General features: G+C 41.5%; 1 non-coding gene across 1 annotated transcript; it reads left to right on the top strand.

Annotated features, from left to right (window-relative positions):
• Positions 1-13,522: 13,522 nt before the first annotated feature.
• On the top strand, positions 13,523-13,637 carry LOC138460428 (U5 spliceosomal RNA). The gene has a single exon (XR_011263139.1). It is a non-coding gene; the product is annotated as a U5 spliceosomal RNA (small nuclear RNA).
• Positions 13,638-18,393: the final 4,756 nt, after the last annotated feature.

Raw genomic sequence — 18,393 nt, forward strand, 5'->3', positions numbered from 1 at the left:
ATCCCTCTATGGTCTCTTCCCACCTTACCTTTCCTCTCTCCTCACCTTCCACTCTCCCCCGTCGACTTTGTTCTGCTGACCCCTTTTTTCTCACCTCTCCTCCCCTGCCCTGTGCCCCATCATGTCTCAGATCTTTTTAACTTCTCGCCCCTTTCCACTGCCAGTGTCTTCCCCTCCCCATATGCTCCATCTCCTCCTACACCTACTTCCGCACTTCTCTCAAGTCTTACCTCCTCCAATCTCCATCATAATATCTGAGTTATCTCTTCCACGTTGGTCCTACCCCGTTTCCCACATTTTCACTACCTCCCCCACCTCCCGTTGCTGCCATGTAATACCTTACTGTTCATGTAAATTGCTCTAAGTACTGTTTTCTGATACTTTTTTCATTGTTACTATGCTTGTTATGTATTCTCCAGTTCTCATGTAAAGCGCTTTGGATCTAAGCGCTATATAAATCCCAATAAAATACAAATGCAAATATTCATTATCTCTCCATGTTGAATAGTGAAATAACTGCTTTCTTATTAGAGTTTTGCATACTGTGAAACAAGTAAAAGGGAGCTAATAAAACCCACTTACTACATAATTGCATTATTACAGACAAAACACAAAGAGACAACAACACATACAAATATGAGTATATACAGGGAAAGTGAAGTAAGCAAAAAAGCAGCAGTAGTAGCAGAAAGAGTTCATAACCTAACTGATTATCTTTATGCAGAGAAATGATTGCTCTGTTTCAAAGCTGCTACTTAAACTATGTATGTGTATCACATGATGTGACTGGACCCTAAGGAAAGTAGTGTGAGTACAATGTGTACAAATATGAGCATATACAGGGAAAGTACAGTAAGAAAAAAATATATATCAGAAAGTGCTGAAAACCCTACTGATTATCTTCATGCACAGAAAGGATTGCTGTCTTTCAAGCATGTGTCTTCCCCTATGTATATGTTTCATATGATGTGACTGGACCCTAAGGGAATTACTGTAAGAACATACTTGAAGGATAAGTCTGCAAATATAGTACCTTTTCAATTTTAGTTCCTGACTGTTACTGAACAAAACCATGTGGCCTAGATATGTCAGTAAAGCAAAAAAGGGGGAGCCAGACATGTGATGTCATCAGTGATGTCATCAATGACATTTGTGATGTCATCTTTGATGTCCTGGGTGTTATTCGTAGCAGTGCACAGTGGTGGCGCGAGTTATGGTTGCTTAGCTTACCATAACTGGCGAATTTCAGGGGTTTTTCAGTTTTACTTTGAACCATAACGTCCCTTTAATAAAGTTTTTTTACTGAATATATATATATCTATATATATATATATATATCTGATCTCCCCGCCCGGTTTGTTCCATGCATTGCCTGTTGCCTTAGCAGAGGCGGGAGGTCTATCCCATGTATGCGCTACGCTGATGATCTGGTTATGCTGAGTTACAACTATAGCGGAGCCAAAGCCATGTTCGATATACTGGTTAAATATGCGGCTGAAAACGACCTGAGTATTAACCTGGGGAAGAATAAGGTTATGGTGGTGTCCCCAAAAAGGGTGAAGTGCCAGAGTTTTGCTGCCAGTTTGGGGAAGGTCGACTATGTGGCATCATACCCATATCTGGGATTAGAAATGAGTGGAAGTAGAACATACACTCACATAATAGCTGTTAAGATGGTTAAGGCTCGACTCATCACTCATTTCATTGGTAATTTCGCAAAACAAACTGCTAGGTTTTCTTTGGAGGGGATAATTATCCTTTACAGCCAATGCTTTTGCCCATGGTTCTGTATGGCTTAGAGGCTCTGGCCATGGGGAACTTGCATTGGCTGGATGTGATTGAGGGGTACTTTTGGAAATGTATTCTGAGGCTTAGTCCCTCTACCACGGTTGGATATCTCTGTTTAGAGCTGGGGTTATGATATGTGTGTTATCACATTTATAACACGCCTATACACAAGTGTTTCAAGGCGTGACACAGCAAGGAAAGGGGAACAGAGGGAAGACAGACAAGGATCCTACTAGGCCAGGTGTCATTCAGATCGTGCAAGTGCATGGTTTCACTTAAGGGCCAGATGTTGACCAGACAGGGATTACTGAACTTGAAAATTAACACTTAGCCAAAATGCTGGTTACTCTTGCTGCTGCGCTCTGGTCAGAGTCCCTGCCATAGACACAGGGAAGAGAAGTTCGACATATTAATCGCTAAATTATATAAGAGTATTGGATGGTGTCCCAATTTTAATACAGGAATGAGGTATGTTGTTTTAAAACATACTTTTATACATAAATTGAAGCAGTGGGATTGGATTAACAACTATGCCCATTTGGCTACCCTACATTCCTACAACTATGTTTCAGGTGTGGTGCACAGATTTCTCCAACCTCAAAGATACCTGAGGCCGTGCCCTAACCCAGCAGTGCAGAGTTTCCTATTGAGGTTTTGGATAAACCAGTTGCCTTTGTTTATTTTTCATGGTGCTCAACTTGGGTTACCTGTCCAAGATAGGGCTGTCGTATACGTACGTTGTCAGGCATATTGGATATATCAAAGCACCTTTTCACCAAATGTGCAGGGATGGGCAACAGATTCATGACCATCTTTGCCAGTTTTGTGCACAACTATGAGTCAATAAAGCAGGAAAGATTTTGGAACTACTGTCTCAAATTGATACCGAAAGTGTGCATATTGCCTTGTACCGGCTATGGTGTATCATCAAAAAACATCTGCCTATTACTTATTGATTTTATGGGGTCAGTTTATGATGAGTTAAGTATTGCCTATTTTAATGCAATTTTATGATTATTTAATGTTTTATATTTACATTTTTATATACGCTACACATCTATTGTTTGAAATGTATATGTATGAATTACAGTAATTTTAGTTGGTCCGCAGCAACACCAGTTGTGAGATTTTTATACGTGATGCCATGAATTGAATAGGAGTGTCTAAACAAGAAGTAATGAAGTGCAACAACTTGTGTATAGTATGATTTGTTTGATTGATTTTATTGCAATTTGGTGATTCTGTGTTTTCGTGATTTTGTGATTTGTAAAAGTTCTTTTGGAACTGAATACAAATAAAATAAAGAAATAACATCATTCCAGAAGCACGTATGCTTCTGAAATGTTTACTAATTTTCCAGATGTATAGTCAATTCATATTCCCCTCTGCCCCCAGTATTTTCACAAACGAAAGGGATGTGATTTAATCTTTTCCTCTTTATAGTATATTTCCATTTAGCATTAAACTTACATATGAATTTCTTTTAGTTGTCTCCCAGTAAAGGGGGGGGCACGATATTAAGGACTAGTTCAATTCTCCCACTCTAAGGAAAGCATCAGTCAGCAATATGGGGTATGCTTCCTTCCACAGCCTAGATTCTCTACCTCTGTGTTTGGACTGTGTGTTTTTCTTTTCCACTGAAGATGTCCTGGGATTTTACCTACAGGCGGGCCTCTCTTACAGTGAACTGCTAGTAAACTAAAATGTTCAAATGAAAGTAATCTTTTCCATTCTTCTTTCAGTTGTTGTCAATTATCCTATCTCTCCTTCTTCCTGCCAGTATGTCAGTCCATCTCAGTCAGTGAGGAAGCGAGTGCGTTAGTTCCTCCAAATCTATGGGTTTGTCCTTCTATAGATTAAAAAAACCCTCTCTTTAGTGGTGTGTATCATTTCTCTATTATAAGTGGCACGTGTATGCGATTGGGTAATGTTCCAAAAGTGACATCACACTAAACCATCTCCATCATATTCATTGGGCATATTAATGAAGAGGGAAGTCTAATGGGAGTAACTTCTAAACCCAGTTTTCCTCCATTTGCTGTGATATCATCTTGGGGATTTTAATATTCAACAATTGTGATTTTCTAAAACATCATGCTCCTCACGTGTGATCATGTTACTAATCACTTCATTAGATTATTCTCATTCAGGTGGCTCCAATGATGCTAGCCTGATTTTGAAACAACATGTGACGCACAAGTGTGACAGATTTTAATGCTTTTTATAGTCTGATAGTTTACTACAAAATCATATTCCCAGCTCAGAATAACAGCCTTCCCAGCATGGACAGTAAGATATATGAACCAATGACGTGCAAGGTTTCTGTGTGAAAATATCTACATTCATCTAATTTGCATAATTAAGTATATGATAAAAATATTTTGCATGCAACCTAAACAATTTAAAAAATAAAATACATTTCTACGGCATTTATTTCAAAACGTACTTAAAAAAATATGATTATATATGTAAAACGTGAATTGATGCACTTTTTACATACAATGGGATGAATCACAAGTTGAAATGGCATTCCATTCCCTGCCTGGTAAAAGAACATTTTGTGTTGTTTCCTTTGAGGATCAGAGCTGGGCCATTTATGACCCCTGAGAAAGTGGTTGTCCTAGGACCGATGTCAGAAGGGTCTTTGAAGTTCATTTTATTAGGGAAACACGTTGATATATTCCCAGCCTCTCACATAATAATACCAAGTTACTGTCACAGTGCAGACATGTCTCAATAAGTGTGAATCGCATCCTCCTGGAAGGGCCTGGCTGATGGGAAGGTATAATTGTTTGGGGGTAGGAACACTGCATGCCTTCCATTTTCAGAATAACCCTTGTATTTTTACAGCATTTGTTATTCTTGAATGAACTGGTTTCTGAGAACAAAAGCAAACATGTGGCCCTTCACTGAAGCAAGGGTATCATAAAGTTGTATAGTCCTGCTTCAAAGACTGAGTTTACACTTTTCGCATGAGAAAGCCATCCCCAGTCCTGTAGTGGTTCGGGAAGGAGTGCAATTGTACTTTCCATACGAAAGTTGCTGTTTTATTCGCAAAGCAGTATTTCTTTCTTTTGCCAACTATTGTTATCATTTTAAAAAGTGCAACGTTATAACATTTTCTTTGCCATCAGACTCCTGTCAAAAGTATACATTTTCAGTATCTGTAGGTTTCATTTTCTAATGCTGATTCGTAATACTGAAAAGAAATACACAGGAATGAAGTAGGCCCAAATTCAGTGTTTTTACTCTCCTATAACATGCTGTTCTTTTACATCTCACATTGACTGTTTTCCATTTAATAAAAGGTTTCTGGATACTTTCTGGTAACTGGTAAGATTTACTTTGGGCTTTGTCTGTTATTTTGGACATATGCTCTTGTTATAGAAAAGCTACTAACATCACACATTTCCTCGCACATGTCTTTTTTCAAATCCTGTGTGCAGGATGCAAGCCACTTGTTTGTGCTTAAATATGGCATTTTTCTTTGCATTACTTTCTTTGGTATAGATTTCCCTGCAACATCAGGGAGGGAACCAGACGAAATTTAGCAGGATGGTCATTCCAGAGCATGGCAACATAGCAGGGGAATGCTTGTGTTCGTGTCTTCTCCTTCTCACACTCCTTGGATTGTAGTCTAGCCATATCTTGGCTACTGGTGCATTCACCTCCATATGGGGGACATTGTTCAACTACGTCTGATGATGACTTGGACATTAGAGCTGTAGGTCATGCAGGCCCTCTTGAAGGTGATGCAAGCATCAAAGGATAACTGATGTAGTTCCCAGAGAGTGGGGACATTTCTTAAGCCCTGCAATGAGGCATGCTGTGGAAGTCTGGACCAGAGTAGTGTTGTGGACATCTGACAGGAGGGACATACAACTATCTTGTCCCAGACAAAGGATCTGAAGTACTAGGCAGGGATAAAGGGTTTCATTTGGCGCAAAGGTGATAACTGGTACCATGCCGTTTGTGTGTTCTTGCTGATGCATGCATTGTTGGAGAGTTTGCAAATGATGGTGAAGCTGATGGACTTTGAACTAGAGGCAGGTTGGGGGTAGAAGATGTTGAGGTCCATCTGTGTCAGCCAGTTTTGAATTTGGTGATTTGGTGGAGCCCCCCCAAGGAGGATGAACTCTCTTTTGGTATGGTTGAGTTTCAGCTAGGCACTTGACAACCAAGCCTGAATGGTGGAGAGGTAGTATTTCAACTGGCGAATGTCATTGAGGCAGTTGACCTTAGGTATAGCTGTGTGTCACCAGCACACCAGTGGAGTTTGATGCTGAATTTGTCCAGGGGGCCTGAGTGGCTCCATGTAGAGGTTGAGAGGTTGAAGGTGGCAAGGGAGAGGATGGAGCCATGTGCATGTTGCTTTTCAATGGGGATTTTGGGGATCTGGAGGTGCCCATCTGAATGAGCTGGTGTCCTTTGATGAGTTAAGCGTCAAACCATTGATGGATTGTGGCATCGAATCCCATGTGGGAGGTAAGGGTATTGAGTATCACTTTGTGGTCAACCATGTTGAATGTGGCAGAAAGGTCACGCAAGACCTGGAGGCCTAGGTCGACTAGGTCCTTGATGAGAAGTGCTTTGTTTGTGACCTGGGTGGTGACACTTTTGGTTAGAAGTTGGACTGGATTCTTGTTGGTTGTGTTGGGAGATCTTTAATGTAGTTGGAGAATGACAGTCTTCTCTATGTTTTTCCTAATGAAGGGTAGGTGAATGATGAACCAGTAGTTTTCTGCATAGTCTGAGTCAAGTGTTATCTTCTTCATTGGGGGTAGGATCTGGACAGTTTTCTGTGGTTTTCTGAATGATGGAGGCTAGGATGACATTGTCCTTGTTGGAGGAGTTGGCCTGGCAGAAGGCACTGAGGTATCTGTAGGCTGCTATACAGCATATAGTACCATTGAAAGCCTAAATACTAAAACTCTTGGCATTCTGAGGGGAGGAGAGCTTTAGGTGAGCAGCAATTTTACAGAAACTGCTGCTGTCTAGCATTGAGTGGTGACATAAAGGAGATCTGTAAAAAGAGCAACCTCCCAGGGGTAAAGTTACCATTCTTCCCCATTTCCCAGGAATTGTGCCTACATTTCATTTTTACAGTGACATTGGTAACATGCTTTACTATACTATACTATACTATACTATACTATACTATACTATACTATACTATACTATAGTATACTATGCAGGGACATAATGTATACTGAATGATAGTCACCTGGCGACTTTCCAGGCATCGACCAAAGTAAATACATAAAATGGGATTGTGCTTATAGGCAATATTTTGCACCAGGATATATATTTCCTGGCAACTGAAATTGAAAAACATATAGGCTTTTTTACTGTTTCATTTGGCACAACACTCTGTAGAACTAAGGCCTCAGCTAGTTCCCCTCAACTACCAATGCACTGCACGACTGCTGGTTCTTTAATACCTACTGTATATGTGTTTGCTGGAATAGAGTCCCATGTTTATATCCATATGATAAAACATATAACATAAACAAAACTGTTGGATCCGAAAAAGAAACAATTATGCTGATTGGAACAACATTAACTGGCACCAGTTGACTGACGTCTTCTCTGGTCTGTGTCCTATTCACAAGCCTTCCAGTGCAACATGCAGGACCAACACCTTAATGCCTATGTGCATGGAAATGGGGTGGCCATGAGTGTTGTGGCCAGGGAATGCATGGTGCATGTGCTTTGAACCCTTTAAAAGGATGTAGGGGCAGCCCTCCAATCACCTTAAACCAGAGTAGGCCCACTTCTTAAGAAGCAAGTGCACATTTTGTCTATAGAGTAATTTTACTGTACAAACGGCGGGGATGGGCTAGATCATCCTATGGAGTCAAACTAACACAAGTCTCCCTGAACCACACACACCTGGCACATTATATACATGTTTGCAACTGTTAAAGCACTCCTATTATTTTTTATTACAAACCACAACCCACTCATGATTGGTTAAAACCTATACAAAGAAATCCCATCTCTCTCCAAACCAAATTCTCATTGGCCGCGGTTATCTTGACTACCATCCTCAGCTCATGTGTACAACACACCTCTTCTGTGGTAGGTCATGACATTATCATACAGTTATACAGTCACATACAAACATAATTCATTACAAGCCCCCGCTTGTCTGAGACCTCTTAATCATAAATGCAATTTGTAAATGGTTTGCAGGGATTTGTCAAACAACACGAGAGAGAGCAGAATGAACAGGTTCCCTTTGAACTTTCGATAAACATCTCACCCACCCATGCTTACTGGTGTTGGAAAATTCGAATCCAATGACTACCAATTCACTACAAATTGCACATCCTGAAAATATTCGAAACATAGAGTATCGGTCAACAATGACCTCAGGCGTCCTTCACTCCACGTTTATTAATGGTAAAAAGCAAATGTTCGTATCCCCCTGCAAGCCCCCATGCACTTCAAAAAAATTATAAAAACCATGGCCAGTTTGTTAGTTGAGCTGACCATCTGCTAAAGTCATAGTTACTCATTTACCCTTCCTCTGGCCTCTGAAACTCTGCAAAACCTGTTCTCCAAGTCACTTAAAATTCACCTTGTGAAACCCTGACTGCCATCCATTTATTAAAAAAAGCCCACAACATGTACATTTATACATTCCCTGTGTGTGTGTAGATCAGAGTGCATGCAAGTTTACTAACTGTAATTTTTTCTTACCTTTGGGTTCTCTATGACCAGTCCCCTTACTTGCATGCGTATTATGAAACTCCTTGTTGCCCAGCTTCTAGGCACTTGATAGCACAGCATTTCTGGATCGTGTTTATATTTAATTCAGTGATTTTGACATTTATCTTGCGACGTGCTTGCAAATCTAATATGTATCAACTTGAACACAAATTAACACTTAAAGTAACATATCCCATTCACATACAACTACAATAGTTACATGTATGAAATTGCAACCTATCGCTAACTTTGCTGCACCCCCAGTCATAAATATAGCTTGCACAACATGAACCCTTCTGTAGCGGTGGGACCTTTGCCGACCCCCCCCCAACAATAATAAGGAGTCACCTAGTGGCAAAATGATAGACTACAACTTGCAAGGCTGCATCAGCCATGTATTAGAGATAAATTGGAGCCAAAACAGTGGCAATGTGATTGGTTCAGCCGATAATAAAAGCAATATGTACAAATGTTGCTCTCGAGTTCACTACAGCGCATGCAACATCAGCCTGTTCAAAGTATTGGGACACTTCCATGGGGCATGGCTGGTGTGCATGATGCACCCTCATGCCTGAAATATAGACAAAGTGGGCCTTATTACAAGTTAGCCGGTCCGGATATAACAGTGCCGGTAAAACTGTTCCGGCACCGTTTTCCAGACCGGCTAACTACGAGTTCTGTGGCTGTGTGGTGGTACACCCGCCAGGTCTGACCTGGTGGGCGTAACGCCACATGCCCACAGACAGATGCGGAAACACCGGCACCATTACAACATGGTGCCGGTGTTTCCACTTCCCCATTCCCGTGGAGTTCTATTGGACTCTATGGGAATGGGGATATACAGTATGCCGGCTCTGGATTTACCGGATCACTGGGGATGTAATACCCCGGTAATTCCGGCAAGTCCGGAGCCGGTAAATCCCTACGGGTCCGGCGGCAGCCTGCCGGTTTTACCAGCACGGCTACTACCGGACTTGTAAGGAGGCCGAGTGTCTGAGAGACTAGTAGTTTTGCTACAGGCAGCATCCATATGTCTTTTTTACAAGGTTGGGAGGCTTTGAACCCCATGTCGAAAGGCCATATGACATGCAAGCTAACCCACTAAAATATATTTTATGAACAGATGAACTATTCCATGACTGTCTGCGCATGTTTTATTTCTTGTGTAAAGTACAAAGGACATTATTTGTTATGACATTCGATTTGGCTGTACAGGCAGCACAGTGGTGAGTAATGTGTCAGGCACCAAAGCGGTCAGAGTAGTAGAAGGTTCTATTATAATTGCAGAAACTCCAATTGGCTGTTTCCTTAACCTCTTTTTGGTATATTTGGCTGATCTGTTAGGAGCACATCCTTGCAGAACACACAGTCATACTCCCAGCTTTTGTGTAATAGGTAGACATGCCTACTCTACTGTGAAAGCAATAGTACATATATATATAACTGAAAGTATAGTTCTATTTGTTTGTCCTTTAAGCCTGTTGAGTTTCTCTTTTGTCTGTATTGCGATCAGGGGTTGTCCAGGGAGATTTGGAAAGGGTCAGCTCCTTTTTTCCCTCATGCAAATGCAGCTCTTAATTTAATGTCACCCAAGGGGATTATGGGAACACATGGTTCCCCATTTGTTGACAAGGCTAAATTGTCAATCTGTGCTCTGTACAAGTTGGATGGGCTGACTCAAATAAATAGGTTATTGGTATGTCATTATAAATGTGCCTAATCAAAGGCACGTAAAGCTGTAACTGGTTGTAAAATAGTAGCAAAAAAATGTTTGCAAACACAAATACAAGAGGGTGTTACTCCTGCAATAGGTATGTCAATAGCGATAGGTATTGTCAATAGATTGCTTCTCCTGAACACTCTCAACAATGATAAGTCTCTAGTAAAACAGTAGTCTTCAAAGCTTCATGGAAATCCAGGTTCAATTGTGGATACTACCACAGTGATTTGTCTTGGTCTTACGTCAAGACATGTACTGACGGTCCAAAGACTAAGGTCCTCATTACAGGTTCAGTGCTGTGGAAGAAAGTGTCGTTTCTTTTGGTAATGGAATTACCACCATTTTACCCCACTACTGAAATCATGCTGGAGGTAAATCCTCCACTTGAAGGTTAAAAGTGATCGGAATTACTGCAGCACAATTACCACCAAAATCCTCATGAAGTCCAAAAAAGGGGATTTACACTGCTCTTCCACTGGTTCTAACCCTGCGGAAAGGCCACAGGTGCGAGTGGCGGTGGCGGTAGTATAAACGAGCTTGGTGCTAATTTAGCAGATTTACAAACATATTACAGCAAAAACTATAATGTGGCCATAAGTTTTTCACAAGAATAGTCAGTGGAAAAGTCTTGCATTCACTTGTGCATTCTCAAGGTCTTTGCAGGGCATGGGCCTCATTACAAGTTTGGAGGAAGACTTGCCTGTAATACCAGCAGGCTACCTCCAAACTTACAAAAAATTCCAGCACCAGTGATTGGGCAATTACCAGGGTTTTCCGGCCACGATGACCCAGTAATTGCCCATTCGCGGGCGCCTGAACGGAGTGCTCCCCATTCCAATTTGAGCCTGATAGGGCTCAATGGGAATGGGGAGTTAGGATGCACCAGCATCGTACATAACCGTGCCGGTGCATCCAACATGCTGTGCTTGCGGGTGCCTTTCTCCCCGCCAGATCCGACCTTCTCAGCCTCTTAAAATTCACACAAGGCTCCAATGCAACATGCAAGGGGGATGCACAGCAGGCCAAGCTTTAGCACATATAAGACTGTGCAGACTCACTAATCTTAAAAGGACTACTAAGATTAGGGCTCCAAGAGGATGCCAGACGATGTCACTTCTTTTCCGGGTTAGTCCACATGCAGCTTTAGATGCTGGAAGGCTCACTTAGAGAAGATATCACTGATCCGGGATTTTCAGACAATATTCTGTCAGCAAAGGGCCTCATTATTAGTCTGGCGGTATCCCAGCGGTGATAATGCCGGGATACCGCCAGTGCAAATAGTGTTACTGCTACTCAGTCCGGCACTATTAGCACCAGATCACTAGTAGCAGTAGCAGTACAGTGGTAAATTCCCATTCCCCATTGGATCCAGTGGACCCAATGCGGTCAGGGGTGCTATTACTGCTGGTGGTAATTGTGCTGGCAGTAGTAGCACCAAAAACAGACAAAAACAGGCAGTAAGGGGAAGATTTTACCTCCAGCAAAGAGCTGGAGATAAAACTTTCACTTACCGCCTGACTCATAATTGGGCCAACCCTTAAATGTGGCGGTAATAGCATTGCAGCTGCATTTAAGTGCTAAGGCCCAATGTTAGAAGACTTTTCCAAAGTGCACAGGAATGCACTTGTGTCCACTCTAGGTTGCTGGAAGAATTATTAGCATTGATTCCTGTGGAAAAAACGTCCAGGCAACTTTAGTCATTTTCACGCTTTAGAGCTATATATTTATAGTTGGACAGGACTCAAATGCTAACATATAATGCAACTCTGGTGGCTCAAAAGGGAAGCCCGCAGTGGCTAGTCCAGCCTGTTGTCAGATTTTCAGTTCAACACTCTCTTTCAGGTACACAGCCATAACAGCAGTTTCAAACAAAGTATCCAAGACTCTTCCAATATATATGGTATTCATAGTAACCACACAAGTCCCCATAAAAGCATTTCCTATCAGTGATCCAACTTCTAGGTTCAGAATCTTTACTAGGCCTATGGTCCCTCCAATGAAAATGGATACTACATCAACTATGTGATGGACAACCGTTACCAATGCTTCTTAATGTATATGACTCACAAGGGCAACAATGTTTCTGTCAAGTATTGTTTGATTAGCCATGATTTCCCTGTAACCTCTCACAGGTGCTTCATTGTGATGCAATATTGATTATCATAAATTCTGATCTAATATTCTCTATTTCATGCATGAAAAAGTTGGAAAGGTCATCAACCAATGCTTCCAATGGAAGTACATGCAAAGTACTTTGAGTATTGTTTTCAAGATTTTGGATAATGGAAAAACTGCCCCATGATATATATTTTGCAATGGTAATCTGCTGAAATAGAATGTATTTTGTTGTCTTTAATATTGTTAATTTGTAAAGAGTAGTTGAGACGATGTTCTGAGGACTGGGTGCATTGCACATTTCTCTCAGCATCATACTATATAATAAAAGGCCAGATGTATGTTTGTCTGGAGCTGTCCTGTCCGCTTCACCTGTTATCGCCACTAGAGGGAGCTGTTGCCTTATGCATACAACAATAAGATTTCAAGTTCATCTTCCAGGTGAACAAAATGTGTATTTCAACAATGATAACATACAATTAGCTGCAGAAAAGGCCCAAGTCAGGGATACCACTTTAACAGCATACTTCAAGTTTCTTACACTAAGAAAATATATACATTAAAAAAACATATAAACACAAATTCATTTGATTAAGCACTATTTCTCTAACAAAATAAATGTCTTTTTAATGTACTTATGTATTATGTAATTATTATTTGTAATATTGCTTGGAATGTATTATTATATCAATGATATACTTCATGTATGTTTTTAACTTTATTTTATGATCTCATGTCTACTTTGAATCATGCTGCATGTGAATTGTATTACTCTGTCATCCCTCAACATTATATATTTGAGTCCAAAACCCATAAGTGGAATCCAAGACAACGAGGAGAAGATACAACAATTGGTCGTATGTACTATGTTGAACTTTCAACGGATTCTGTGAGATTTTGTTTGAGGTTGCTACTCCTCCAGGTAAAAGGAGAAAGATCCTTTACATTTTTTTTTTGCTGTATATACATGATGTCAAAATACACCACATAATTTATTTACACTCTGAAAATATCTTCCTTTAAGCACATTAGCATGTGTACATGGGCTTTTCCCCTAGTTTCTTATCATCCTTTTCTGGGTGTTTACTTCCTGTGTAAATCAACATTTTGACGGAGGTCTGGATTTCGAAAGAACTCCCGGACCAGGTGTTGCTTCACTTATCCAATTTAAGAGATAGTCTAGTTATACTCTGGTTTCTCTTCAAACCGAATAAATCTTTCGCCTTTTACTAGAGATTTCCGTGGAGAGGAACATAAAAGTGTTTCACTCCATTTTTTGAAGCCCTGCCACGTGCAGAAAAAAAGAGATAGTCTAGTTTTCCTAAAATATGAGGAAGTTGCCCCATCAATATTTTGCATTAAAAAGGTCAGCTGAGAAAGAAAGAAAAAAATTGCCAGTGAGCTGTTTCAAGTGCCTTGTCGTGGTCAGTGTTGGGATTGGCCCTCTATACAGAAGGTGTCAAATCTTTGAAAACAGTAAACCAAATCTCTAAATGATCAGTACAGATTAAAAGAATCCGATCTCTAGTCTCCATCTTTACTGGGCCTAAGGAAACCTGGTCAATAACATGTAAAGCCTGGTATGTAGACTTTGTGACCTGGGGTTTCAACCCAAATCACCTAAAAACATATGTAGTGTAGAAGTTTGAGAATTAGAGCAGATCTCAAACCAATACATCAGGTCTTCTAAAACTAGGAGTTCTAGGATGCTGAGCAAAAGATTAGCTACCTATTCTGTGAAACAATCAGTAAACTGGCCTTTAAGTGAAGGGTTGCTCTGGATCGAATCCCTTACAGTTTTGAACTATTATATTAGCTAGAAAAGGTGAGTTTTGGATTATGACGGCAAAGCTTGCCTTTCATTTGCTGTGTGTCTATTATATCTGGGATGTTATTTGCTTGTGTGTTGGAAGTGTCTCAAAGGCTACAGTGACACGAAAGGTGGACTCAATTCCATTACTCACACAAGTGGCTACTGGTTTCAGGATAACCTATTAAAATTTTGAATACACTTAGAACTCTCCCTCGCCCAACCCAAGCATGGGGAAGTCTGTCCCTCCATGATCAAACAAATATAGTCTTAACTAAGGCAATTGATAAAATAACATTGAGTTCATGAAATTACTAAACATCAGTCACATAGTAAATGGAGCGCCTTCCAACATAAAGTCGAGCAGTGGCAGTGACTACAGATTACTGAAGTCTGCTGCAAGTCTGTTGCCTTCAGGATTTTATTTGCTCACATGGAAGGAGTGTCTCAAAGTTGACAGTGACATAAAATATGATCTAACTTCCATGACTAGAGTAGTTTGCTACTAGTTTCAAGATAACAATGAACTAGTAACAAATACTAATCATCCCTTAACTCCCACTGCTCTCTTAGCTCCAAATCCACCCCTTGGATATTTCCTGACCACCTCAGGTTTCCCTCCCAACTCCTCCAGCTGAGCTATTACCATCTCCTGCTATGCATTCTCAACAAGTCTTTGACCTCCACCCCATACTCGGTCAATATCTCTTGAGTCTCTATTGACAACTTCTCTACTGACTTCTACTGATGTTTCCTACCCTCATGCAATAACTCTCAAATCTTCTCCACCAGCGGTCTTACCTCCTCCATCTAATGTTTACCAACCTACTCCAGTAAGCATTTAACCTCCTTCAACAGCTTTCCAACCCCTCCTCCGGATCTGGCCCAGTCGCTTTCAAAATCTTTTCAGCTTTCTCCAGACACTATCCAGCATCCTCCTTCTAGTGATCCCCCAGTTACTTTCTCCAGTAACTTTCCAGCCTTCCCATAAATGTTTCAGTCTGCTTATTCTACTGTTTCCGAACTGCCTCAAATAACTCTCCGCCTCCTCCACAAACTCTCAAATCTCCACCAACTGCCCAACCTCTACTTGCTGTTCTTGGTCAATATGATTATTTCCTAGTGCCTTCTCCCTTTCTTTCTCCCTACCCTTCTGCCTCCAACTCACTCTGCCCCTCTAGTCCACTCCTCCAGTCTGTGGTCCTCTTCCTCCTTCAGCTTGCCAACTCTCACCAAAGGCCTTAATTCATCTGCTCCAAAACCCACACTCTGACTGGTGTATTGGTCCCTCAGCTGGTGTGTCTCTCTGGCTGTTGGTTTGAACTTGCATACTGGTAGGGGGATCAATTGATTTTGGATAGTCTCTGATGCCTCCCATTGGGGACTGAGGCTACAAAAGGGGGGTTAGTAATTTTGGATTCCACTGGGCAACTCTGGTGTGTGCTGTGTGTTGGCAATCTCCAGTTTCATACACTAATTTGAATGAGTAAGTGTGTTTTGAAGACATTTCTGAGGAACTCTGAAGTATCCCCCTTGAGCATTTGGCAGCAAGAGGCACCTTGTCTGGTCTTTGTGGTTACATTTGGGAACTCCACAATCCATGGACACAGTGTCACTTTTGTGAATCCTGTGGAGCTTTTGACAGCTTACAGACTTGGTAAAGGGTCTTCAGATACCATTCAGTGTTATGTGAGGAAGCTATGGTATCTAAAGTGGACACAGACACAATGGATACAAGTTTCAAAAACCTTAATTTATACTTTTGATTGGGACATTAGAATTCCTAACTGGCCCTAACTGTAAAATGGGAGTAATCTCGACCATTAAACAATAACAAATATGTCCAAGTCAGTCAGGTCAAAATAAAAAGGCCTAAACTGAAAGAAACCTTAGCTTGCCCTATTTCTTAGAATAATAAGTGTATCAATGGAATACAAAATGAAAATTGTTTCTCAAAAGGAAATGTCAGAATGGCTTTACCACCAACTCCCTTCTCCAGGTTCAACCCACGGGGTCTAGAGAGTCTCTCAAAAAACAAGGGTGGATGGCACAGTTCTGTCAGTCTTGCACACTTTGGCTTACTCGTACAATTCAACAGATCTACCTTAGGCTTTCAACTTCTGGTAGTTCAATCACTTCTTTAGGTTTCACCCGCCTTGCCATCAATACTCAGTTTATATATTCTCAATTTCTCACAGTTCTGAACAGGCTTCCCTCTGCTGGACTCAAGCCTGTCTTGTTTCATTTTATCACACAAGGTTTCACAGTTCTGCACAGACTTCCCTCTGCCGGGCTCGAGCTTGTCTCTTCTTCGTGGGGTTTCCCTTCCCCACATTTTATCTCATATATCATTTCTCTGTCAAAGACTTTCGGGACTGCAAGGAATTTACATATACCTCTGCATGACCTTTGTACTCTACTTGTAATCTCTTTCAAAATCCAAAAACATTTGTCAGAGGCCATCGAATGTGCGACTTCATCTTGCAGGACCACTTTGCAACTTTGTATCCTTGTCTTTCAAAAATTGTTCTCTTCATTCATGTTTGACCGGCACACATGCAACCTTCAACTTTCTAATCACAGTCACTTTCCCTGTACCGTCAACCAGACTTTTGTTTCCCTCGATAACTCACCGGCTTTGTTAATTGGATTTCTTTCATCTCTTTCCTGCAGCTAAAGGCCGTTACCAACACCTCTTCTGCCCCCCCTTGCCCTCGGCTCCAACTCTGCCATTCACCCGGGAGGGTCACAGGCCGCTTTCTGGCTACTTGAAGGTTCCTGCCTCCTTTCGCTCGGATTTGCTCTTTGAATGCTCACGGCCTCCCAAAAGCATGGAAATCTTGCCTTGCTTTCTCTTGATCCTCAACTGTCGATCAGCCTGTTGGCCTTCCACCTTCCACAGCCTGGTTTGCATCAGCCTCGGGAAGAGCTGTTCCTTCTCGTACCCAACCTCGCTCAAAGTGTGCCTCTGTGCGCCACCTTTTATCTTCACAGGGAGTGTTAATAAGTGGCTTGTGAACATTATTAGAGCTATGTGCCTGCCTTTGCCTGGCCTCATTACAGGGACAGGGCCAATGCAAGTCAGGGGAGGTAATCATTCTAACCTCATTCCTCATCTCCCTTGGTGCAGTACGTTTGTCAAGTTAAAGTGGGGAGGAATTATGGGAGTTGTAGTTTCCCATACAATAAGCAGGGATAGGGGTTAGATGGGTTGTGGAAAAAGGGGGAAACCATGTCTCACCATTGGGTGTTTCTCCACACTTTCCGAGGACCCCTTACCCAGGTGATCCTCCCTCACTTGTCCACCCCCAGGGACGGCATCAAAAAGCTATGGCCTTTTCCTGGCCACCAGAGTACGGGATCCTCAGGGACTAGGTTGTGAAACACCCTCATTGTTTTTCATAGTAAGAATACCCACAGGAGAAAGGAAAGGCATATTTGTAGGATTCCTGTGTTCATATTCACTCATTCTTTATCTAAAGGAGCCAAGATAATATTCTGAGGAACAGGGGTGCAAACCTTAGTTTTTCTGGTTATGCCTATAAAGGGTTCCGGGCCACAGGCGGGTAAAAACAGTGTTTTGGTAATTTGGGTGGGCTGATTGGGAAGCAAAGGGATTGTGGGACAGAAAGTCTGCTTGTGACGGTCCTATTTGAAGGGATGGGGCCTCAGTGTGTTATCCCAGGGTATTCCCAATATATCTTTGACAGGGCCATAACACTTGAGCTTAGGAATGGTCTCTGGCCCCTACAGCCAATGCCCTGCCAGTACCCAATGTCAACCACATGACAGCATAACAAAATAGAGTCTGACAGTAGCATCAGCCTTGGTTTCTTACAGAAGGAATTTCCTCTCCTATGATTCAGTCTGATCGAGGATCTCTGGGTCAGAGAATGATGTCAGTTTTTCCTAAAATAGTTCCCATGAATATGCTTCTGTGATGTTTCAGTTGTTTTGGGCTGTATGAACATGTTTTGGTGTTTCCCCAGTCTTCTGCTGTGCGCCAGATAAATCACTTTGGACTCGGATAGCCGCCCACCTGTCAGCAGCTAATGATAACACTTTACCCGATACTTCATTGAAATCTACCAGGTTCGGTTTCAACAAAGGGGTGTGTACTCCCATTATGTGTTCCACAAGTATTAAAATGGGGAACCCTTGGATGAAAGGGAAGTCTCTTGTTTCCCCTTTAACCAACCAATGCAGTTCTTTATAAAAATAAAAAAAAGAAGTCACCTACGTCACC

This window comes from Ambystoma mexicanum, chromosome 4p (assembly GCF_040938575.1).
Source record: "Ambystoma mexicanum isolate Mex_15411 chromosome 4p, UKY_AmexF1_1, whole genome shotgun sequence".
Taxonomy (NCBI): domain Eukaryota; kingdom Metazoa; phylum Chordata; class Amphibia; order Caudata; family Ambystomatidae; genus Ambystoma; species Ambystoma mexicanum.